This window comes from Vulpes vulpes, chromosome 15, assembly GCF_048418805.1.
Source record: "Vulpes vulpes isolate BD-2025 chromosome 15, VulVul3, whole genome shotgun sequence".
NCBI classification, from domain to species: domain Eukaryota; kingdom Metazoa; phylum Chordata; class Mammalia; order Carnivora; family Canidae; genus Vulpes; species Vulpes vulpes.
The window spans coordinates 72894767-72921448 of record NC_132794.1 but is presented as its reverse complement, the minus strand read 5'-3'; the positions used below and the strand labels follow the sequence as shown (position 1 = coordinate 72921448).

The 26682-nt window shown below is 34.7% G+C and overlaps 1 protein-coding gene across 7 annotated transcripts in view; it reads right to left on the bottom strand.

Annotated features, from left to right (window-relative positions):
* GLCE (glucuronic acid epimerase) overlaps nt 1-26682 on the bottom strand; it is a 115670-nt gene that overhangs the window by 37100 nt on the left and 51888 nt on the right. Inside the window, exon 2 of one of the 7 annotated variants that reach the window (XM_072738976.1) lies at nt 4806-4851. The exons of the other annotated variants lie outside the window; for them this stretch is intronic. The gene's annotated coding sequence lies outside the window, so the exon portion shown is untranslated. The remainder of the gene's footprint in view (nt 1-4805; nt 4852-26682) is intronic. 7 annotated transcript variants of the gene reach the window in all.

The window sequence follows — 26682 nt, the reverse complement described above, 5'->3', positions numbered from 1 at the left end:
ATGCCATATTAACCCAGAAATTTAAAAACTAAACAGGTTATGAACATGAATGTTTACAGCATTTATTCGTAATAGTCTAAAACCAGAAACAACCTAAATGTCCATCAACTAGTGACTGGATAAACTGTGGTCCATCCATATAATGGAATACAACTCAGCAATAAGCCAATACCTTGTATCTGCAACAACATGGATGAATCTTAAAAGCATTTTGCTAAGTGAAAGAAGCCAGACGCAAAAGGTTACTATGATTCTATTTACATGACATTCTGGAAAAAAGCAAAATAACAGGGATAAAAATTAGATCAGTAGTGGCAGGACAGGATTGATGGGCACGAAGGACTTTGAGGGAGTAATGGAAATGTTCTAGATTTTGATTGCTGTGATACAGGTTACATTTGTCAAAACTCACCGAACTGTACACTTTAAAAGGAGTGCATTTTGGGACACCTGGGTGGTGTAGCACCTTACTCTTGATTTTGGCTCAGGTCACAATTTCAGGTTCGAGAGACTGAGTCACACAATGGACTCCATGTTGTGCATGAAGTCTGCTTGAGATTGTCCTTCTCCCTCTGCCCCCCTCTCAAATAAATAAATAGGGGCACCTGGGTGGCTCAGTTGGTTAAACATCTGCCTTCAGCTCATTCATGATCTTGAGGTTGAGCCCAATGTGGGCAGTGGGGAGTCTGCTTCTCCCTCTACTTCTCTCCCTGCTTTTGTGCTTTCTCTCTCTGTCAAATAAGTAATTTAAAAATAATAAAAAACAAATTAATTAAATTAAAAAATAAAAGGAGTGCATTTTATTGCACGTAAATTATACCTCAATAAATCCAACTTTTAAAACTTGTAACCTGTGGGGATGCCTGGGTGGCTCAGCAGCTGAACGTCTGCCTTTGGCTCAGGGTATGATTCTGGGGTCCATGATCCAGTCCCACATTAGGCTCCCTGCGGGAGCCTGCTCTTCCCTCTGCCTATGTCTCTGACTCTCTCTGTGGGTCTCTCATGAATAAATAAATAAATCTTTAAAAAAAAATAAAACTTGTAATCTGTAAAATTAGGCAAGAATGAATGCACTTCTATAGTTGTTTGAGCAATAAATTCTATGAATATATGGAAATAACTTATAAAATAGGCCATAATAAAAGGAGATAGTGTATTTTGGGGAAAAAAACCAACAAGCTTTTGAGTCTGATACACATAAACTTAAATACTGGTAATCTGGACAATCTTGGACTAGTTAGGTAATCTCAAATTTCTCATCTGTAAAGCTGAGATAATACCTTCTACTTTATAAAGTAGTTGTAAGATTAAATGAACACTTAATTTGGTTCCCATCACACAGGAAACAAAGGAAAATGTCTATGGATGAAGTGATAACTCTTTTTAAAGTCAATAAAGAAAGAGTAAAGCTTCACCTATATTTCATTTAATCACCACATATTTGTTAAACATCCATTATTATACTAAGTTACCATTTTCCCAAATAAGCAATCTGAAAAATGAGATAAATACAAGAGTTTCCTCCTGAAAAGAACAGCTTCCTCTTTCTATGACTTTTATTATCTCATAAAAGTTGATAAGAACAGCACTCGAGAAACAAATACAATCCACCTTTCACAGAATGATATATTAGTAAGGAAAATACATTTTTATCAACAATAAATGTGAATTAAGTAAGACTTAAGCTAAAATTTCCCAAATGTACAATTTTCTAAGCAAACAGGAAGGTTACCAAATTGAATTAACTTTAGCACTGTAGGAACTTGCATTTAACTCCTACTTAAGACCTTACTGCATGCAGAGCAAAGAGTTTGGATACTTTCTGTTGGTTTTTAAGTTTGAAATGAATGTAAATTACCACAAGAAATTCATTTGCCTAAATAAATAAGGCAGCTGAAGGCAGCTGAAATAAAATAGTATTTCTTTATGTATAAAAACATGTTTCTATACATTTTCTAAGGGCTGAAACTAGCTTTTCATTGACATTTATATTGTTTCAGATCTTGGCACTAGGACTAATTATAAAGGTGAAACCTGAATTACAATATTTGACAAAGAAAATTATATCTTCTGGAATTTTTCCCCAAATCAAAATCCTTTTCCCCATATATGTCCATTTATCATGTATATTTAATATGTATGTACATATATATTTTTTCTCTTCCAGCAACAAGGCCTATTTTATACCGCACACATAGCTTAAAAAATTACTCCATCAGAACAGACTTTAAAGTATTATCCCATATCTCATGAGCTTTAGGTTTCTAAGTGTGGCAAATACTGATTCAAGAATAAGAAATTAAGATGATAGACAAAAAAAAAAAAAAAAAAAAGATGATAGACAAATCTTTCCTTTGCTCTTAAGCCAATCACAAAGCAGCAAGGGCCTCCAAATAATCTAATATGAGTCTGGGTTATAAACCAAGCTTCTATCATATCTTATGATGCACATTTGTAGTAAGGATAGACATCATTCTTTTTTGTTAGCGCTAAACTACATCTCTAGGAAGTGGATAAAATTTTAAAAGCCTTACTATTATTCACTGAATTTGAAGACATGATACCAATGTTTTCCATCCCCTTACTATTTACTGCATGGGGTAGGGAAGGGGAAAGAGGCTCAAGTATGTTCCTGACATCAATTTTTGACTGAAAATTAAATTCTTTTTTTTTTTTTTTTTTTTGAAAATTAAATTCTTCTAGCAGTTTCTTGGTACAAATTCACAGAGTGAAATGCAAAGTGAAACAAGGGGACTTTATCTTATAAGCTAAAAACAAACCACGTTAATGAAACTTTTATTTCTCATTTTCCTCTTTAGTCAAAAGAAGTGGCTAAGGAGGTTACAGGAATTTGGTGGCTTCAAGACATTTGGGAGTCATATGGAGTCTTTTACGTGTTTTTCGTTATACTCTAGACCTAAACTCTTACAAGTTACAGACCACCTTTATTATTTTATTTTTATTTTTAAAGATTTTATTTATTTATTCATGAGAGACAGAGAGAGGCAGAGACATAGGCAGAGAAAGAGGCAGGCTTCATGTGGGAAACCTGATGTGTGACTCGATCCCGAGTCTCCAGGATCATGCCCTGGCTGAAGGCAGCGCTAAACCGCTGAACTGGGCTGCCCTATAGACCACCTTTAAAGCTAAATATGTCCAACCTGAACATACTTTTCTGTAAGGAACTCCTATAGAGAATTCATAAAATTCTAAGCCTAGCCTTTCCTGCAGGAAGGTAATGCCCTAAAATGCCCAAATATGGATATTCTACAATCTTTAAAAAAGATGTATTTATTTATGAGAGAGAGAGAGAGAGGAAAGCATGCAAGCAGGAAGAGGGGCAGAGGAACAGGGAGAGAAGCCGACTCCCCACTGAGCACAGAGCTGGATGCAGGACTGGATCCCAGGACCGAGATCATGACCTAAGCCGAAACCGAGAGTCAGATGCTCAACTGACTAAGCCACCCAGGCATGCATGCAATTTGATAACGTTAAATAATTTCATTACATTACTAGAAAATTATTTCTCACTTGTATATTCTCTCAATTCCTTACTGTCTGCTGCTCCTCCCCAAACAGCATATCCTCCACTAACACAGAAACAGTCTCAATTAGCTTATGATTTTAAACTAAAGCTTCTAATTCTCCAAGGATGAATTTCTTATACATTTTACTGAGGCACTTATATCAAAAAATAAATTCCTTGAAGGGAGAAACCAAGTGTGAATGGATTTTTCTCCCTCTCAAAGTGCCTAGGACAATACTGAGTTTGTTTCCTTTCTATGTAATAGTCTAATTATTTCTGAAATACATGTGTATAAATTCCTGTGAATATAATTCCCACCTCAAATTCTACTTTGCTATCATAAACACTTTTTTCCCCCTGTAAGAAATACTCAGTTTGGGATGTGTGAAGTATCCCAAGCTCTATAACAATGAAACACATTTAAAGGCAACCCATTAAAAAAAAAAAAAAAAGGCAATCCATTAATTAAACAACAACAACAAAAAAGTATTAGAAATCTTTAAGACACCTGGCATAAGATAAAACAGCATTTTCTACTTTCACAGCTAATAAACCTAAGAGGAAGGAAGAAAAATGGGCACAAGTTTATATACACACATGCTTTGTGTAGTTACACCAATCCCATTGTACCAAGTGACAGATCAAAACTATTTTGTAATATAACACAATATTATGTATCTCATCAAAGGTGCTACTGCCCAGAAATATCATAATATTATGATATACATTATATCTAAATATTATTTAGAACATATTATACCTGGATCCGTGACTATTAGGAAGGCATTAAAGACTGTTCAACCATGCTCTATCTACTCTCCTATCAGACTGATACTACTGGTTTGACGTACCCACAATCTACATACATACAGGAAGTTGCTGTCTAGCTTAAATGATTAGAATTATGTTATTTTTATGCAAATAAAAAGGTATTATGATCACTCAGACAACAGCTTACTTTATTCCATCAAAGGTTATATTTAGGGTATATAAATGGGAAAAGGATACGTAAATGACATATATAAAGATAGTAAAAAGGTCTTTCAAGAGTTAAAGAACAATAATAACAAAAATGAAACAGGGATATTTGCTGTGTGTTTCAAGTGCGCAATGAATATTCCACCAAGACACCTAGTACAGGATTTTTTAGGAATGACTGGAAAAGAAATGCTAGATAGCAAAAACAAAACCCTTGTCTGCTTGGAAAAATTTGGTAGAATTTAGATATTTGTCTCTAAAAATTTAAGGTATAATAAAATCTGTCTCATCATCTACTTACCCACATCCAAATAGAGCACCAGGAGAAAGGCTGATTTTTGTCAAAACTGCAAAGTGGATTTGAATTCTTGATCATTTGTTTTGTCAAAGATTTACTTTCACTGTCTTGTTTGAATTATCTCTATCAGGTATTCCTAATATGTGTTTTTTTTTAATTTTTTATTTATTTATGATAGTCACAGAGAGAGAGAGAGAGAGGCAGAGACACAGGCGGAGGGAGAAGCAGGCTCCATGCACCGGGAGCCTGATGTGGGATTCGATCCCGGGTCTCCAGGATCGTGCCCTGGGCCAAAGGCAGGCGCCAAACCGCTGCGCCACCCAGGGATCCCATCTATCAAGTATTCCATCTGAAATACAGGCCTTTTTACTTTAGAAGGGAGTCATGAGCCACAAAATGCTGACAGCCTCTAGAAGCTAGAAATGCGAGTAATGCAAGTAACAGATATTACCGACAGCCTCAAGAGGAGCACAGTTCTGCCAATACCTTGATTTTAGCCCAGTGAAATCCACTTTGAACCTGTGACTTCCAGCACTAGAAAATAATAAAATTGTGTTGTTTTAAGCCCCTACACAGTAATTTGTTACAACAGCAATAGAAAACTAATACATCTAGCAATCAGTAAGTCCCAATAAATAACTGTTTTTACCGATTCTTGGTTGGGGATACTTATATAGAATCTACACCTTAATAGTATTTTGATAACCAGGTTTGGTAGGCATAATTTTATGGCTAATGAGAAAGCAAATGTCAAATCAAAGAAAACATTAAAGCTAAGAAACAGTGATAAATCATGCCTCTCATGGCAGACTATAGCTCAAACATATATTACTGAGAGAATGCTGAAATTTGCAACTATAATTGTACATTTGTCTACTTCTCCTTTTAGTTGTACTGTTTTTCTTCATCAATTTTGAAGTTCGATTACTGGATGCCTTACAGATCTAGGACTGTTTCAGCCTTTTGACAAACTGACTGCCTTTACATTACGAAATAACTTCCATATTTCTCATTCAGAAATCTACATTATCCAACATCAATATAGGAACTTCAGGTTTCTTGCGATTACTGTCAACATGGTATATAATTTTCTCATCTATTTACTTTTAACCTGAATATATTCAAAGTGGGTTTCTTGTAGACAGTATCCAACTGAACCTTACTTTAAAAACATCTAATCAGACAATTTCTTTTATCTGGAGTGTATAGACCATTTACATTTAATGTGATCACTGATATGGTTGGATTTAAATTAAATCTCTTTTACTTCTCTATTTGTCTCATCTTTCTTTTGCTCTTTTTCTTTTTTTCCTGACATCTTTTGGTGGGTATTTTTTATGATTCCATTTTAGCTCTACAACTTTTAGCTATACGTCTTTGGTTTTTGTTTGTTTATGTTATAAATACCACAATATATTGTTATTCTTGTTTTAAACAATTATCTTGTTTTTCTATAGACTTCTCTATCCAAACATATTTACCATTGCCTATGTTCTAAATTTCTTTTTGTGGATGCAAATTTCCATCTGATATCATTTTCTTTCTGCTTGAAGAACTACTCTTAACAGTTCTTACAGTGTAAGCCTGCTGGTAACAAATTCTCTCAGCTTTATCTTTTATTTTGCCTTCATTTTGGAAACATTCTTTTTGCCAGGTACAGAGTTCCAGGTTGAGTTTTTGTTTGTTTTTCTTCTTCCAGCACTTTAAGGATGTCATTTCTGGCATGCATAGTTTCTGACAAATCTGTAGTGATTTTTATATATCTGTTCATCTGTTATTTAACGTGGTGTATTTTCCTCTGGCTGATTTTTACATTTCTTTCAATACATTTGTCACTGGTTTCAACAATTTAATTATTATATCTGGCTCTTCTGCTTAGAAATTTGTAAGCTTCTATAATCTGTGAATTTACAGTTTTTATCAAATTTGGTAAATATTTGCCTACCATTTCTTGAAATATTTTTGTCTTCCCGTCTCTTTCTGAAACTTGATATACTTGTGTTAAATTGCTTGATGTTATCCCACAGTTGACTGATGTGTCTTTTCCAACTATTTTTTGTTGTTGTTGTTATTTCATTTTAGATAGTTGCTATTGCTATGCCTTCAGTTTTAACTAATCTTGTTCTCCTGCAATGTCTAGTCTGTTAATCTCATCTGCTGTATTTTCAATTTCAGAAATTTTATTTTCTATCTCTGGGTGTTCTATTTGGGTCTCACTTTTTAAAACGAACTCCCATTTCTCACTGTGGCATGTTTGTTTTCCTCTACTCTCCTGAACTTAAGGAGTATAATCACTGATTTAATGTCCTTGTCTGCTAATTTGATCATGTGTCATCCTTCTTCCTATTGGTTGATTTTTGTCATGGTTATGGGTCATATTATCTGTTTCTTTGCATGTCTGGTGATTTCTTATAGGATATAAGACATTAAGAATTTTACATTGTTGGATACTAAGTTTTTTCAGATTTGTTATGGATATATTTATCTTCAAGCTTAATCTTCACTATATGGATATACTGCATAGTTTTTAAAGGAGAAATGGTATTTATAGTGAATATGAGTTAACAAATGAATTTTTGCAATTTATTTTATCCACAACAAATTTTTAAGTGTACAGTACAATATAAACACAATGTTGTACAGATTTCTAGAACTTTTTTCAACTTGTATATAACTGAAGCTTTATACTCATTAAACAGCAACTCCCCATTTCCCCTCAGCTCCAATCTGTGGCAACCACTATTCTACTTTTTGCTTCTATTAGTTTGACTACTTTAGATACCTCATATAAGTGGAATCATGCAGTATTTGTCTTTCTGGAACTGGTTTATTTCAGTTAGCATAATATCCTCAAGGTTCATCTATGTTGTTGCATTATAGGATGCCTCCTTTGATTTATAATTATTTTTAAAAGATTTTGAGAGAGAAAGAGAGTGGGAGAGCAGGGGCAGGAGAAAGGGAGAAGCAGACTCCTCGCCGAGTAGGGAGCCTGATGTGGAGCTCGATTCCAGGACCCCGGGATCATGACCTGAGCCAATGGCTGATGCCCAACCAACTGAGTCACCCAGGTGCCCCGAATGCCTCCTTTTAAGACCAAATAATATTTTATTGTATACCACCATTTTCTTTATTCATTCATCCATTGATGGACACTTGGGTTGCTTCCACCTCTTGGCTTCTGTGAATAATGCTTCATTGAACACATAAATGCAAATCTCTCTTCAAAATCCTGATTTCAATTACTTTGGCTAAATACCCAGAAGGGAGATTGCTGGAAAATATGGTATGGATTTTTTGAATTCCTTTAAGTGTTTTTGGGCTTTATTCTGGGCGTAGTTCAATGGCTAGGAAACAGTTTGAGAGTTTCAAGGCTTACTTTTTTTTAAACCTTCTTAGGTGGGATCAGAGTACAACAGTCCCCCCTCATCTGTGGGAGATACTTTCCCAAGACTGACCATCGATGCCTGAAATTACAGACAGTACTTAAACCTATATATGTTTTTTCTTATACAGACATACCTCTGATAAAGTTTAATCTATAAATTAGGCAGAATAAAAAATTAATATAAAGTAATAATAAAATAGAACAATTATAACAATATACTATAATAAAAGTTAAGTCAATGTGGTCTCTCAAAATATCTTATCATACTATACTCACAGTTCTTGTGATGATGTAAGATGATAAAATGCCTATGTGATGAGATAAAGTGAGGTGAATGACATAAACATTGTGATGTAGCATTAGGCTACTACTGACCTTCTAATGATACATCAGAAGAACTATCTGCTTTTGGACTACAGTTGACCAGGGCTAACTGAAACCACAGAAGGTAAAACCATAGATAAGGAGGGGTTACTGTAGCTTTTATTCTAGAGCTATGTCCTTTTTAAGACTTTATCCCATGCCTTTCCATTAGGTGGTCTTTCTACTCTGGTTAGTGTGCCTACCTTACTCTCTGTGATCTCTGAGGACTTTTCTTCATACTCCTTGCAGTGGTTCTTTTCCTAGTGTTGGGTAGTTATTTCATATGCATACACAGATTGATAGCCAAAGACTTGAAAAGGGTACTTTCCAGGTCCCCGGAACTCTCCATTTCTATTGTCCTTTCCTCTCTAATATTTTGTCCTCAAAATTTTAGCTTGTCCTTTCTGAACCCCAAACTCAATCCTATGAGACTCCTGGGCTGTTTAGGTTCCTTCTATCAGCCCTGTGGCTTGGAAACACTATGGGCCTACCCCATTAGTTTCTCTTCTGTCAGAGATCCGTATCCTGGATTGATTTTTACCCAGCATGTGAGAAACCACAAGTAGGAAAGAAGTAAAGTTGAGAAGTCAATTCTTACCATTAATAAGTTCCACTTAATTATTATGCCATTGTTTTGCTGCAACTTAAAAAGCCTCACTGTATCTGCAGCGGACTAGTTAATTACTGAACTATCACATAAAATATTATTCTACAAAGTGCATTCTAAATCAAGTATGACTAAGAGGGATAATCTTCCTTAGAAATGTAAATCTTTCTTTATCTCTCCTTGTCTTATAACTGAACATGTGCATTTTTGGCTAACTCTCCAAATATCATTTTCATTTTTTAAATTAAAATTTTTAAATGAACTTTTTATCACAGTATAATAAATTAGTGTACAATTTAATTTTCACAATTAATGCACCTCTGTAACCAATACTCAGATAAAAAAAAAAAATATATAGTACAAGAACACAAGGGTGGTTTAACATTCAGAATTCAAATTAAAAGAAGAAATTGGAAAACCACATCATGTTAACAGCTTTTTTCAAATAAAAGCATTTGATAAAATTTACCCAGTCATGATTTTATTAAATGTTTACAACAATCAGTATAATAGAACTTCCTTAACTAGCTATATAGGAGATCCCATTATTTCCCAGTCAAATCTTTCCCCCAAAATAACATCTCTCCAAACTTCTAACACAATAAATCATTTTGCCTGTTTTAAACTTTATATAACTGGAATCACAATGTGTACTCCTTTGTAACTGGCTTTTTCTACTGAACATTATGTTCCTGAGGTTCATCCATTTGGCTTTGCACTACAATAGTTTATTTGTTCTCACTGCTGTGTGGTATTCTATGGTACAAATATACCACTATTTAGTTATCTAGTTTGCTGTTTTTAAACATTTGGATTGTTTCCAGTTTTTGCCTATATGAATATTGCTCTATGAACATTCTTAAACATGTATTTTGGAGAACACGTTAGTATTTCTGTTGGATATACACCAAGAATGGAATTGCATGGTCATGTGGTACAAGTATGAGTAAGTTCAACTTTAGTGTGAGGGAAAAAAAAATGAGTATTAACCAGAGTGGTTAAAGCAATTTATATTCCTACCAGCTATGGAAAATGACTTGCAAATGCAACATATCTTCATCAACATTTGATACCATCAATCTTTTAGTTTTAGCCATTCTGGAGGGTAGGCAATGGTATCGCATAGGTTTAATCTATATACTACAGATGACTAATGAAATGGATGATCTTTTAATATGTCTGTATGCTTTTTGAAGATCTTCTGTGAATGGACCATTTAAGTGTTTTGCCCATTTTTCTACTCGGTTATCTGTCTTCCTATTGCTATCTAGAAGTTTTAAAATTTATTCTGGCTGAGTTTTTTGTCAGGTATATGTAATGCAAACTACAAATACTCTTTTTTCAATTGTAAATACTTTTTTTCCTCACAATCTGGCCTGCCCTTCATTTTTCACTGTGCATTTTAGTGAACAGAATTTCTTAATTTTAATGTAGTCCAATTTATCATTTTTATTTTATTGTTAATGCTTTATGTGTTCTGTTTAAGAATCTTTACCTACCCCAAGTCATGAAGATAATGTTTTCCTAGAGCCATACTAGAAGAAAATTATGAAAGAGAAAAAATTTCATTGGCAAAAGCAAACATAAAATAAAAGTAGTAGATCAATCACTTATAAAGCAGGTATGAAGGTCAAAAGACAAAAGTAGTAAAATCAACTACATCTACAGTAATTAGTTCAGGGATACACAAAATAAATAGATGTAAAATATGACATCTAATACAGAAAATGCTAGAAGGGGTAAAAATGTAGTACTTTTAGAATGTGTTTGAATTTAAGCAACCACCAACTTAAAACAGACTGCTACAGGGGTGCCCAACTCTTGGTTTCAGCTTAGGTCACGATCTCAGGGACATGGAATCAAGCCCTGGGTCTGACCCCTTGTTCAGTGGGGAGTTTGCTTGAAACCTTCTCTCCCTCTACCCTTTACCCCCGACTCCCTTGCTCAAATAATCTTTTTTAAAAAACAGACTGCTATATACATAAGGTATTATTATTATTTTTTTAAAATTTGATTATTTATTTATTTATTATTATTATTTTTAATCTTTTTTTTTAATGATAGTCACACAGAGAGAGAGAGAGAGCGTGCGGCAGAGACACAGGCAGAGGGAGAAGCAGGCTCCATGCACCGGGAGCCCGACGTGGGATTCGATCCCGGGTCTACAGGATCGCACCCTGGGCCAAAGGCAGGTGCCAAACCGCTGCGCCACCCGGGGATCCCTACATAAGGTATTATATATGAACTTCATGGTAGCCACAAACCCAAAATCTATAATAGATACACAGAAAATAAAGAGAAAGGAATCTAAAGGAAGAACACTAAAGGAAGTCATCAAATCACAAGGGAAGAGAGCAAGAGAAGAAAGGAACAGAATTACAAAAACAACCAGAAAGCAATTAACAAAATGGTGTTAACTACATACCTCTCAATAATTACTTTAAATACAAAAGGACTAAATGCTCCAACCAAAACATATAGGGTGACTGAATACATAAAAAACAAAATCTGTCCATATACTGCTTACAAGAGACTTGATTTCAGACCTAAAACACACAGACTGAAAGAGAAGGGATGGAAAGATACTCCATGCAGATGGAAAATTAAAAAAAAAAAAGCTGGGGGAGTAATACATGAGACTTTAAAACAGACTTTAAAACAAACATTGTAACAAGACCCAAATAAAGGCATTACATAATGATAAACATACAGTCTTCCCAGACAGAATCAGGAAGAAACAGAAAATCTGAACAGATTACTAGTTATAAAATTAAAACAAACAAAAGTCTAGGACCAGATGGTTTCACAGGTGAATCCTACCAAACATTTAAAGAAAAGTAAATTCCTATCTTTTCCAAACAATTTCCAAAAAAAGTGGGAGGAAGAAATGCTACCAAATTCATTCTATGAGGCCAGTATTACCCCGGCACCAAAACCAGACAAAGACACGACAAAGAAAGAAAATACGGGTCAATATTACTGATAAACATAAATGCAAAAATCCTCAACAAAATATTAGCAAACCGAATTCAACGATACAGTAAAAAGGATCATTCACCACCATCAAATGGGATTTATTCAGGGATGCAAGATGGTTCAATACCTATGAATCAACCAATGTGATACACATTAACAAAACAAGGGATAAAAGTCACATTGGCATTTTAACAGGTCCAAAAAAATTTTTTTGACAAAATTCAACACCCATTCATGATAAAAACTCTCAACACAATAGGCATAGAAGGAACATACTTCAACATAATAAAGGCTATATATAACAATCCTACAGCTAACGTCATACTCAGTGGTGTAAAGCTGGAAGCTTTTCCTCTAAGATCAAAAACAAGACAAGGGTGCCCACTCTCACCACTTTTATTAACATAATACTGGAAGTCCTAGCCACAGTATTCAGACAAGAAACCGAAATATAAGACATCCAAATTGGTAAGGAAAAAGTAAAACTGTCACTACCTGCAGATGAAAATGATGCTATATATAGAAAACCCTAAAGACTCCACCAAAAAACTGAATATATAAATTCAGAAAAGCTGCAGGATACAAAATTAATACACAGAAATTTGTTGTTTCTAGATATTAATAACAAAGTGGCAGAACAATCTGTTTACATTTGCGTCAAAAAGAATAAAATACCTAGCAGTAAATTTAACCAAGGCAGAGAAAGACCTGTACTCTGAAAACAGTAAGACATTGAGGAAAGAAATTGAAAATGACACAAACAAATGGAATTATATACCATGTCCATGGTCTGGAAGAATTAATACTGCTAAAATGTCCCACTACCTAAAGCAATCTACAGATTCATTGCAATCTCTATTGAAATTCCAACAGCATTTTTCATGGAACTAGAACAAATAATCCTAAAAATTGTTATGGAACCACAAGACCTCAAATAGCCAACAGCAATCTTGAGAAAGAAGAACAAGGTTGGAGGTATCACAAATCCACATTTCAACTATACTACAAAGCTACAGTTATCAAAACAGTACAGTACTGGCACAATAAGAGACATAAAGATCAATGGGATAGAACAGAGAGCCCAGAAATAAACCCATGCTTATATGGTCAATTAGTTTTCAATAAAGGAGGCAAGTATATACAATGAGGAAAAGATAGTCTTTTCAATAAAAGATGCTGGGGAAACTGGACAGGTACAAGCCAAAAAACTGGAGTACTTTCTTATACCATACACAAAAGTAAACTCAAAATGGATTAAAGACCTAAATGTAAGACCTGAAACCATAACACTCTTAAAAGAAAACAGACAATAAACTCTTGAACATCAGTCTTATTAAATTTTTTTTTGGATTTGTTCTTCAGGCTAGGGAGACAAAAGCAAAAACAAACAACTGGAACTACACCAAACTAAAAAGTTGCATGGTGATGGAAAGCATCAACAAAATGTAAAGGCAACTACTGAATAGAAGAAGAAATTTATAAATGATATTCTAATAAGGGGTTAATATCCAAAATATATAAAGAATTCATATGAATTCTCAATACCAAAAAAAAACCAAAAAAACAAAACCACCACAATCTGGGCAGTGTACCTGAACAGACATATTTCCAAAGAAGATAGCCAGCAAACTTACAAAAAGATGCTCAATACCGCTACTCATCAAAATCATACTAAGGTATCACCATACAGCTGTCAGAATGGCTACTACATAAAAAACAACAACAAAAAATAACAAGTGTTGGTGAGGATGTAGAGAAAAGAGAACCTTAATGCACTGTTGGTGGAAATGTAAATTGGTGCAGTCAGCATGGAAAACAGTATGGAGGTTCTTCAAAAAATTAAAAGAAGAAACACTATACGATACTAGTTCTGGGTATTTCCCCCCCCCCCCCAAAATAAGAAAACTAATTCAAAAAGATACATGTACTCCTATGCTCACTGCAGCATTATTTACAATAGCCAAAATATGGGCAGCAACCTAAGTGTCCACTGATATATAAATGAATAAAAAAGATATGGATTTCATATACAATGAAATATAACTCAGCCATAAAGAAAGAATAAAATCTTAACATTGCAACAACATGATAGAGCTAGAAGGTATCACAGGAAGTGAAATGTGTCAAAGAAATAGTGTATGATTTCATTGATATGTAGGATCTAAAAATATAAATGAACAAACAAAACAAAACAAAAACAGATTCATAGATACAGAGAACAAATGGGTCTTTGCCAGAGAGGAGAAAGGTATGGGGTGGGCAAAATAGGTGAAGGGTATGAAGAGGTACCAAGTTCCACTTATTTTTTTTTTTTTTAAGATTTTATTTATTTATTCATGAGGAACACAGAGAGAGAGAAAGAGGCAGAGACAGGCAGAGGGAGAAGCAGGCTCCATGCAGGGAGCCTGATGTGATCCCCGATCCCAGGATCAGGCCCTGAGCCAAAGGCAGATGCTTGACCGCTGAGCCACCTAGGCGTCCCCCAAGTTCCACTTAATAAGTAAAGTCTGTACTTTACTGTCTTGTAAAGTATAAGACTGTAAAGTACAACGTGGGGAATATATAGTCAATAATATTTAATAATTTTGTATAGTGGCAGATTGCAACTATACTTATGATGAACATTTTTTTTTTGAAGATTTGAAAAAAATCTCCACTGAATGTGGAGCCTGACATGGGGCTCCATCTCACAATCCTGAGATCATGACCTGAGCCAAAATCAAGAGTCAGATGCTTAATGGACTGAGCCACCCTGGCATCCCAGTGAATATTTCTTAATGTATACAGATGTTGAATCACTATGTTGTTCATGTGAAACTAACATAGTATTATTGTATGTCAACTATACTTCAATTAAAAACTTTTTTTTAAGATACTTTTCTTCTAGAAGCTTTAGTGTTTTACTTTTCATCTGTATAATTCATCTATATTTCTCAATATGGCTTGAGGTTTCAATCTATTTTTTCCCACATGTATATCTAATGAAGCACAAGTTATTAAAAAGAACATCCTTTCCTCTCTGCAGTGTAAAATTATCTTTGCTATAAATCAAGTGATTATGTATGTGTGTATCTGTTGGCTCTATTTTGATTCACTGGTTTGTCTTGTGCCAGAACCACATTGTCTTTATTACTGCAGCCTTATGACGTCTTGTAGCATAAATCCTCTAGTTTTGTTATTCTTCAGTACTATCTTGGCTATTCTTGGCCCTTTGAATTTCCATAATTTAGGAATCAGTTTCTCAACATCAGAAAAACCGAAAAACTCTAAGAAACAAATCTGGGATTTTGTTGGAGACTGCATTCAATCTACCTGGGGAGAACTGACATCCTTATTACAACTCTAACTCTTTCAATCTACAAAGTGGCATATTGCTCTATTGATCTGTCTTATTTCTCCCAATAATGTCTTTAAAATTTCAGTATGGAGGTCTTTTGTTAGAGCAATTTTGGGTATCTGATGTTTTTGATATACTGATATAAAATCATTTTTAAACTTTCATTTTTGGTTTATTGCTGGTATTCAAGTCTAAAATTGATTTTTTTTAATGCCAATTATTATCTGGCAACCCTGCAAAAATTCACTTTTTAATTCTATTAGTTTGTAGATTATTTTCAATTTTCTTTGTAACCAATCATGTCATCTGCAAATAAATGCAGTTTTATTTCTCTCTTTCTGATCATTATGCTTCCTCCCTTACTGCACTGTCTGGATCAGCACTGTCCAATGAAACTTTCTGTGATAATGGAAATGTTCTCTATTTTTGTGTTTGGTAGCCACTGGCCATATGTGCCTATATGTGGTATGTGGCCAGTTAGACTGATGATCTATAATTTTAATTTTAATTAACTGAAGTTGCCAAATATGGTATCAGACAGCTCAAGTCTACGACCTCCAATATAATGGTGGATACAACAGTTATAGTAGCCATTCTTGTTTTATTCTTGATCCTGAGATAAATGTTTTCAATATGTTACCACTAATGTGATGCTTGCTACAGATTTTCTGGGTGGCACAGAGAACTCCCTATCAGATTAAGGAATTAATATTCTACTGATGGTCTACTGTAAGCATTTAATAAAATCATAACTAGGTAAATTTTATCAAATGCTTCTATTTGATAAAACCTATTGAGACGATGTTGATTTTTTCTTTTTCTGTTAATTTGGTCAGTTACATTTACTGAGTTGTGAAATGTTAAATCAAATTTGTGCAGTATTAAATTCAACTTGGTCATGACATCTACATCTATATTTACCTACCTAGATTTGATTTACTAGTATTTTGGAATTCATTCACCTATATTCACAAGAAAAACAGACTAGAGATTTTTCTTTTTATATCCTTACCAGGTATTGATACTAAGGTTATGCAAGCCTCAGAACAGGTTGGGAAATATTTTTTTTATTCTCTGAAGGAGTTTTAGTAATACTGATGTTAGTTGTAAAAACTCTTGGAAAAATTCACTTGTGAAGCCATCTGAGCCTGGAAATTTCTTTGTGGAAATATTCCAAATTACATACTCAATTTCATAAATAAATAGGAAACTATTCTGATTTCTAATTTTTTATAACTTTCATCTATTTTTGTTTTTCTTATTTTTTTTTTAAGAGAGAGTGAGAGTAGAGGGAGAGAGAATCCCAAGCAGATGCCATGCCCACTGCAGAGCCTGATGCAAGGCTCAATCTCAAATCCCTAAGATCATGACCTGAGGCAAAATAAAAAATCAGATGCTTAGCCAACAGAGATACCGGTGCCCCAGTATGAGGATTTTTAATATAAATTTATGCCAATGGATTTGAAAAATGAGGTAAAATGGACAAATCCTTAGGAAAATAGAATTATTAAAACTTCCAGAAGGGCACCTGGATGGCTCAGTCAGTTGAGCATGCAACTCTTGACTTTGGCTTGGGTCATGTTCTCAGGGTCCTGGGATTAAGCTTCACAGGAGGCTCTATGCTCAGCACAGTCTGCTTCTCTCTCTCCCTCTACTCCCCTCCCTGCCACCACTATCTCTTTAAAATAAATAAATAAAATCTTTACAAAAAATCCTCTTATATTTTTTTAATGTGTGTGGGATCTGCTAAGATGTCCCTTTTTCATTCTTGATATTAGAAATTTATGCCTTTATTTCTTTTCTTCATCACCACTCTAAGAGGTTTATCACTTTTATTAAAAGTAATGACTATGTTGATTCTCCCTTTTGTACTTTTGTTTTTTACTTTATTCCTTTTGGCTTTTTTTCTGCCTTCTACATTCTTCATAGAAGAATTCTTCTTACAAGATTTTTGCTTGGCTCAAAGCCTTTGCTAAAAAAAAAAAAAAGTTATACCATTTTTTTAATGTCACAGGAAAAAATATGTTGCTGGCTGCCCTGATTTAGTTACCTAACAGGTCATTCTACTGGCTGTATTTTCAGAAGTTTCCTCTGACATATCTACTCTAGTTATCAGCTTTACAATGAGCAGTTAATATTCAATACTAGTGATGTGCTGTTACAGGGATTCACTAACACTTCACTGATACATCACTAATACTTTTTTCTCACCAAAATATCCTTTTATATAAATTGGGGGTCCCTAATGATTAACTGGATACCCTTATTGTGGCACATACAAATTAGTCTAGTCAGGATAATCAACGTCTGGGGAAGTAACAAATATTCCCAACACTTTTAAATGACCTAGCAAAACAAATTTATTTTTTTCTCATACATGGTCTACTAACTCAAATTACACTTAAACAATTAACCACCACTGATTTAAGGAAGCAATAATTTTATATGTGGGGTTGTGTATATGTGTGTAATTTTTCTATTGACATGCATTCTTGGATATACTAATTAGTAGGCTTACTATGACTGAAGACAGGAAATCTATATTTAAAGTCCTTATTTACAGATTAGGAATATGTATGAAGTCCTTACAAAGTTTCCATGCAGCCATGTTTTGATTTCCACTAAGATGTTAGAATTCCTTGTTGTATAAACTTTCCTGCTTGGCAATTTAGCCTTACTCCAAAGACCCCACTATTCCTATTACTTTTTTTGCAAAAAACACTGTGGACAATGGAAAAATGCTACATTTAAAAAGTGACTGATTGGCTATATTATTGACTCAGATTTTCCTATCTTCTTCATTGTACAGTTGTGAGACAGGGCTTATACAGAACTGGAGATTTATGAGATCTTTATTAAAATATTCTATTTTCAATGTCTACTTATCTTAGTACAGTATTCAAAGTTCTATCTAGTTTGACAGTTCCAACAACAGCAGTGTTTGAAAGTTTGCCAAAATCAAGTTTATTAGTCATGAAATAGTTCTAAAATGTTAATAGTTTGGAACAAAAGAGATTATTTGTGTCCAAAACCTAATTGTTAGCCAACTCACCTAAAGATAAGCAGTTTAGCAACAGAAAAAGTCATGATCACAAGATAGTCTAATCAGTACATCTAATAACAAAGAATTGAAATGGGTATGGTGTGTGTGTGTGTGTGAGAGAGAGAGAGAGAGAGAGAGACAGACAGAGAGAGACAAGAGTGAGGTTCAACGAATTTAAGTCTTAAGTCCAACAAAAATCCAAAATTTCACATATATAACACTTGGAAGCTGTATAGCATAGTAATTAAGGATATAGACTTCTAACTATTCCTTCTGGGTTTGAATCATGGCCTGTCACTTATTAATTCTGTCTTTAAGAAAGTTATTTAACATGTTTACATCTCAGTTTCCTCAAATATCATATGGGTTTAAAGAATAACTACTTCATGTAGAATTAAATGAATTAATGTGTGTAAAGGGATCAATGACAGGCACGTACAGAGTATTCAATAAGTGTTAGTAAATCTACCATTTGAAAAAAAAGTGAGAAAAATAATTTTTAGTAATGACAAAGTCAAAGTTCAAAATTTTAAATGTCACAGAAAGTTGTTCATATACTTTCAACCAAATGTCTACTGAAATTTCAAAAACTTTATTACTCCACAAAACAATATTATTCCTTATACATGATGATCCAATCAACAAGTATTTATTGAACACCTACTAGGCACTTGGACATAAAGACATTAAACATTACAACTGCTATTTAAAACCTTATAATCATTATTAACTACTTAGAATATAAGACGATATATAATTAGATGCTTAACTCTGTGGTCAAGAACACACATCTTGACTAAGGCAACAGGGAATCCCTATAAGAGCTGATGCAATGATGCCTAGTGTACTATAGGCACTCCCAGTACTAAGGGCTTATTACTCCACATTATGCCAAGCATAGAGAGGTCCAAATAACCTAATCATTCCTCCTTCCTGCAAAAAAGAAGAAAGAAAAGCTTTAAAAAATTTGGCTGTTATAGTCTTTTATTCCTCATCATCAAGAGTTGTACATTTTTATGTACATTCTGGACTACAGGTGTGTGTGTGTGTGTGTGTGTGTGTGTGTGTATATAGTACTATGAAACATTAAATTCACCAGCATAGTTGTGCTGGGTTACCCATTCTGAAAACAAACCAAAACAAAAAAAACCCAAATCCCGGGATCTCTGGGTGGCGCAGTGGTTTGGCGCTTGCCTTTGGCCCAGGGCGCGATCCTGGAGACCTGGGATCGAATCCCACGTCAGGCTCCCGGTGCATGGAGCCTGTTTCTCCCTCTGCCTATGTCTCTGCCTCTCTCTCTGTCTCTCTGTGACTATCATAAATAAATAAAAATTAAAAAAAAAACCCAAATCCCTATTTATTGGTTAAAAACCAGAAATGACAAGTAGACCAACTATACCTTTTACGTTAAGTTTAGTATTGACATAATCTCTGGCCTAAGAATCACTGATCTGGGAATAACATTAGAAACTAAGGTCCAATTACTTTATTTACAGACAAAAAGTTTAGATCTAGAGAAGTTTAATGATTTGTCCAGTCATACAGCCTGTATTGTCTGTACCAACATTAGAACTCAACTAAGCTGACTTCTAAGCATCTGCTTTCCATTTCAACCTACTGCCTGTACGATCTCTGTGAACACCAAAATGAATAAATAAATAAGTAAACAGTCTCAGACAATGCTTTTATATCATCCTACTTAATATTATAACACACTTTGCCCTAAAATATAACAAAACAAATAATGAATTCTGGACTTTTTCCTTACCACTAATATTTAGTATTTTTTAAACAAAAAGTCTGTAATTTGACTGATTATATATACTGAAACATACATACAATTCCCATACAATTTTTATCATATTTGAAATATTTTCTATACTTATTGATTTGAGAATTTTAATATGCTAGAAAAAAATTCTAATGACTTGCCTATAGATGGATTTACAGTAAATATACAATAAGACCACTAATACAATGAAAATATTAAGAAAAACTCTTGCAGCTGACAACAATTCTACGTATAGTCGTTAATTTTCACAGTATAACATTACTACAGGGTAAAACACCATTAAGATAAAGACAGTTTAATCACTGCACAAATGGAATTTATTGATCTACATAAAATGAGTTTATTGACCAAACAGTTTAAAGCATTATTTGCAAGCTATAGAACAGTTTGTTCCGCAACTGTTATACTAAGTATCATTTCTAAGAGTTTATTACACCACTAAAAAGTTACAAGTGTGAATTTTTGTGATGAATATTTTTACTACTAACAGCAGTTCATACATGTACTTTCTGATTCATGTATGTTTTATCTTCAAGAAAGCTATTATGCTAAAATCATTAGAGAATGCTTTTTGAGACATAAATTGGAGACTCAGTCATATAATTAGCATTAATGAGTATTCCGCTAGTGGTTCTCTCCTGTAACATGTATAAAATAATTTGTCTTCCAAAAGTGAAGCCCCTTAAGCTTGAAGAAAACACTACAAAGGTTGAGATAATTTTAGACTTATCTATTGGTTTCTCTCCCTGAGGCTTAAAACTTTAGAGAGATTTTCTAATAATTTTCATTATTTTTATAATTTTAGGAGAGGCAGCATAATAGATAAATGTTGGCTTTCAGCTCAAAAAAACCAAAGGTTTAAATTCTGACTCTGGCGCTACCAACTATGTTATTTGGATAAATTTTTAAAATTTGTAACATGTGGGTAATCACACATACTATGTAAGCTAACTGTGAGGACTAAGTTAAATAACATGGAAATAAAAGTGCCTGGTTTGGAGTCAACCAAAGAACAGCTACTCAAAGATGTTAAGTTCCATACTTCCTCATTCCTCAAATTCATAAACAGTGATTGGGGTGTGTGGGTGCTCAGTCAGTGCCCAACTCTTGATTTTGACTGGGGTTGTGAGATCCAGCCGTGTGTTGGGCTATATGCTCAGTGGGGACTCTGCTTGGGATTCTCACGCTCTTTCTCTCCCCCCCTTTCCCTCCATCCCTCTCCTCGCTTTTGCGAGCTCTCTCTCTAATAAATCTTAAAAATAAATAAAATCTTAAGAAAGAGAAATGGTTATTTTAATACTGGAAAAAAAACTGGTATTGTCAACTCTCAAACATGGACAACTACTCGTGGCTGCCCCATCTTGGGCTCTAAAGTATATGCAACTAAAGTCACAAAGTTCACCTTCCTAATCTATAAATAAGAAGCTACTATCAAAACATTGGAAAATGCCTCCTTCCCCTTTTCCCCTGCTGTTCAGGAAAATGGGAAGAAGAAAATAAGATCTTACTATAGCATAAACATATATAGTATTTTTTTTCCCCTTTCACAAGGCAACTTTGTCTTTTCCATAACTTACTTACAAAGAAAGCCTGAAAAGTTATAAGTATATAAGTTATATATAGTGACCAGAGCAGCCACTATGAAAAGTCTGCATTTTCTTTTCTTTTTTTCTTTTTTTTTAAAAAGATTTTATTTATTTATTCATGAGAGACACAGAGAGAGGAAGAGGCAGAAACACAGGCAGAGGGAGAAGCAGGCTCCACGCAGGGGACCCGATGTGGGACTCGATCCTGAGTCTCCAGGATCACACCCTGGGCTGAAGGCAGTGCAAAACCGCTGAGCCACCCGGGCTGCCCAGGTCTGCATTTTCCAATTTAAAATTTGCTGGTTTGAATTCAGACTGCCATGATCATAATGTAATAACCATCCTAGTTTCAGCCACTAGAATCATCAGTAATGTAACCACACTGTCAAACAGGATATTTAAAGAGACAGACTCATTATTAAGCAGACAAGAAAGTCATCTTCCCATTTGTAATGATTGCTAATACTATTATTTTCATAATCTTAATATGTTAATAAAATATTCCTTAAACTGGCTTTCTTCTGCTGAAATCGGGGATAATGCACTTTGATAAATAGAATCCATATCAACAGAATCAATCATAATTATCCACGTGATGTGATGTGATAGGAATGTCATCCTTGAAGGCTAATAATGTATTTTAAGCATACATTTTATGTAATATATTAAGTTCTTAAAAGGACTTTGTATAGCAAACAAACAGGAAAACCTATTTAAATAATCTGGTATCCCTGCACATAGCCTAATAGATTAAATGCAGGCCTTTACAAAAAAGAAACAGTAAATATAAAGCTTTGTGTCTTTCATGAATAAATAACTAAAATCTTAAAACAAAAATTTAAGTGAAAGAAGCAAGTTCTAACAGGCTACACATTATATGATTTCATTTATATGAAATTTTGGAAAACGCTAACTAAAGGCATAGAAAACATAAGCACCTGCTTGGCTTTAGCAAAGGTGGGAAAAAGGGTTGACTACAAAAGGGCAACACAAGAACATTTTGTGGGTGATGGAACTTGTCAGTAGATACAGGACACTATGCACTTCCATAGAACTATACAACACATGGAGGGAATTTCATTAAAAATAAATAAATAAACAAATAAATAAACGAACAGAAGTCAGGGAAACTGAAGATGGGATGCAAACTGTGACAAACTGAACCTAACTGTATTACAAATGAATGACATAGCAGACTGAAGGGGATATGGGAGATAAGACCTGACTTAATGAACTCTGGAAAAGAGCATTTTTGGCTAGATTCTGTGAGAATAAAGATAAAAAGAGCTGTACACAAACACTGTATTCTATTTGGTAAATTTGTTTCTCACAGGAGGATGGATGAGCAATTCTCAAACTACCATACCTGGATAGCAAATACATAATTTTTTAAAAGATTTTATTTATTTATTCATGATAGACATAGGGGGAGAGAGAGGCAGAGACACAGGCAGAGGGAGAAGCAGGCTTCATGCAGGGAGCCTGATGTGGGACTTGATCCCAGGACTCCAGGATCGCGCCCTGGGCCAAAGGCAGGCGCTAAACCACTGAGCCACCCAGGGATCCCCAGCAAATACATAATTATAGTGCAGATAATGAGTCAGGTTTCTCACTGTGGACAATATAAGTTACAAATAAGCAAAAGATAAATGCTATAATAATCCCTATGGTGCTAGACTGGAGTTGGAATTATCAGTATCAATGTTTTATGTATACATAGATAGTACATACAGAAATAAACACAGATGTGTGTATATACGTGGATTAATATACATGTACACATTCCCTAGCTCTGAAAGGCCTAGATGCTGTTAATGCCATGGTAGCAATGAGTACACATAGCCCCTAGATGTTTGTTTGTTTTTTAAGATTTTATTTATTTATTCATAAGAGACACACACACAGAGAGAGGCAGAGACACAGGCAGAGGGAGGGAGAGGCAGGCTCCATTCAGGGTGCCTGATGAGGGACTTGATCCCCCAGGTCTCCAGGATCACGCCCTGGGCCGAAGGCAGCGGTAAACTGCTGAGCCACCCAGGGATTCCCGAGATGTTGGTTTTCAAATACTATTCTCCATTAAGATGGACCTGGGCTCTTTGGAGATGTAGGTGATTTTAGGCCTGGGGCAGGAAAAACAGATGAGCCGGGAGTAGCCCGGGGGCTAGAAACTAAGAAATGGCTGGAAACAACAACAAAAGACGTGCTGAAAGGACACAGAGGCAAACTCCAAAGAGCTCCTGGTGGCCAAAACTCAAACAATATGAACAACAAAAGACATCAATATTAGTACTGATCCTAATCCAGAGAATAAAAATCCATGAGTGTGTATGGATATAAATAAGTGATTAAATAAAATAAATCAATGTGGGGAAGGACTTTTTCTTATAGGAGGATAATTAATAAATGTAGAAGAAAGGAGTAGAATAGAAAATCACCATCAAAACATCAGACTAAGGATCCCTGGGTGGCTCAGTGGTTTAGCGCCTGCCTTCAGCCCAGGGCATGATCCTGGAGACCCGGGATCGAGTCCCACGTCGGGCTCCCTGCATGGAGCCTGCTTCTCCCTCTGTCTGTGTCTCTGCCTCTCTCTCTCTCTCTCATGAATAAATAAAATCTTAAAAAAAAATCAGACTAATAATTGCTTCAGACAAGATCCACCTATCAATGCTAAAATTAGTGGCCAAATTTTAAAAAAGAAACAGGATATTTGTGTGACTTCAAAGTATTTTCACCTAAATATTAAGGGGAAAACAGTAACTTTACAGTGGAGAAATTTGGCAGATTCCTCCATAACCAGGTGATAAGGGTTAATAACATCACCAGTAACCAGACAAGCTGACATCACATAACCCCAGATTATCAAATGCTGAGAAGGACACATCACCTCTCTGGCATTCTTTTTATTTTTATTTTTTTTAAAGATTTTATTTATTTATCCATGATGAGAGAGAGAGAGAGAGAGAGAGAGAGAGAGGCAGAGACACAGGCAGAGGGAGAAACAGGCTCCATGCAGGGAGCCCGACGTGGGACTTGAATCCCAGGACTCCAGGATCACACCCTGAAGGGAAGGCAGGAAGTCATCCACTGAGCCATCCAGGTGCCCCTACCCCTGGCATTCTTTTCCAAAATCTCTAAATTCACTTTATCCATGAGAAAACGCCAGAGAAAACCAAACTGAATGACATTCTACAAAATGTCTATCTGACCAATCATCTTCCAAAGTGAATGAAAGATAAGGAAAGACTGAGGAACTGTCATTTATTGGAGGAAATGAAGGAAATATAACAAATGTAATGTGGGATCCTGGAAAAAGAACATTAGAAGAAACATTGGTGAAATTCTAGTCAAGTCCGCAGTTTAGTAGCCTATGTTGATTATTCAGTTTTGATCATTATATCAAGGTTACATATATGTTAACATTAAGGAAAGCTGAGTGAATAATATATGAAAACTATATACTATCTTTAGAACTTATTTCTACATCTGAAATTATTCTAAAATAAGTTTTAAAAAGAGGGATCTTAAAAAAATAGGCTTTATTCTTTTCATCAAAACTATGTATACCTTCCTTGATAGCAAATTATGTGAACAAAAATCTTTTAAGAATTTATTTGGCAGAAAATAAAATAATTTCTGTATAAAGAAAGGCTTTAAAAATACATCACTTAAAGTTTAAGAAAATCTCATAATGATCAATTAAAGTAACACGTTTTTGCATTATCTTCTCTGAGGATAATCCTTAAAGGGTCATTTCCATATTAGTTTCTTTACCCCTAAAGGCTATACAAGGACATTGATCAGGGTCTATGAAATTAAAAATTCAACCAAATGTTTGTGTCCCCCAGAAATTCATGCTGAAATCCTAACTCCTAATATGATACTTAGAGGTGGGGCCTTTGGGAGGTGATTAGTGTGCCCTTATAAAAGAGGCCCCAGAGCACTCCCTCACCTCTTCCACTATGTAAGACACAGCAAAAAGACAGATGTCTATGAACCAGAAAATGAGTCCTTACTAGAAACTATATCTGCTGGCACTGATGAACTTCCCAGGGTCTAGAACTGTGAGAAATAAATTTCTATAAGTATAAGCTACCCAGCTGATGTTATTTTGTTATAGCAGCCCAAATGGACCAAGACATTGACATTCAGAAAAAAATTCCTAACTGGTCCACCCAAGCCCCTTCTTATCCAGACATATATAATCCTAAAAAACAAGCAGCATATTCAATTTAAAGAAGAAATTCGAGCAGCCCTGGTGGCGCAGCGGTTTAGTCCCGCCTGCAGCCTGGGGTGTGATCCTGGAGACCAGGGATTGAGTCCCATGTCGGGCTCCCTGCATGGAGCCTGCTTCTCCCTCTGCCTGTATCTCTGCCTCTCTCTCTGTGTCTCTCATGAATAAACAAATAAAATCTTTAAAAAAATAAAATAAAATTATAAAAAGGCTTTGGCTTTAAAAAAAATAATAAAATAAAGAAGAAATTCTGTCTCAGTCTTCAACACATATATTTAATTACAGTGATACTGTCAAATTAGCAATGACTTAATACCTGATTTTTAAAATGAAATATTTGATGTTGACCTAGAAAAATATAACTAATCTAAGTTTGTATGGAGGGACCACGATGAAACATAAATCAGAGTTTAAAAATAAGAGGACATCTTCAGATATGATTTTGATAGAGGCAAAAAGCTTTAGCAGTACCTTCTTTTATCATCCATCATTTAAAAAGGAATTCTTATTCATAAGTCTCAGTCTATGAATCAGATAGGTACTTTCCAAACCAAATTTAG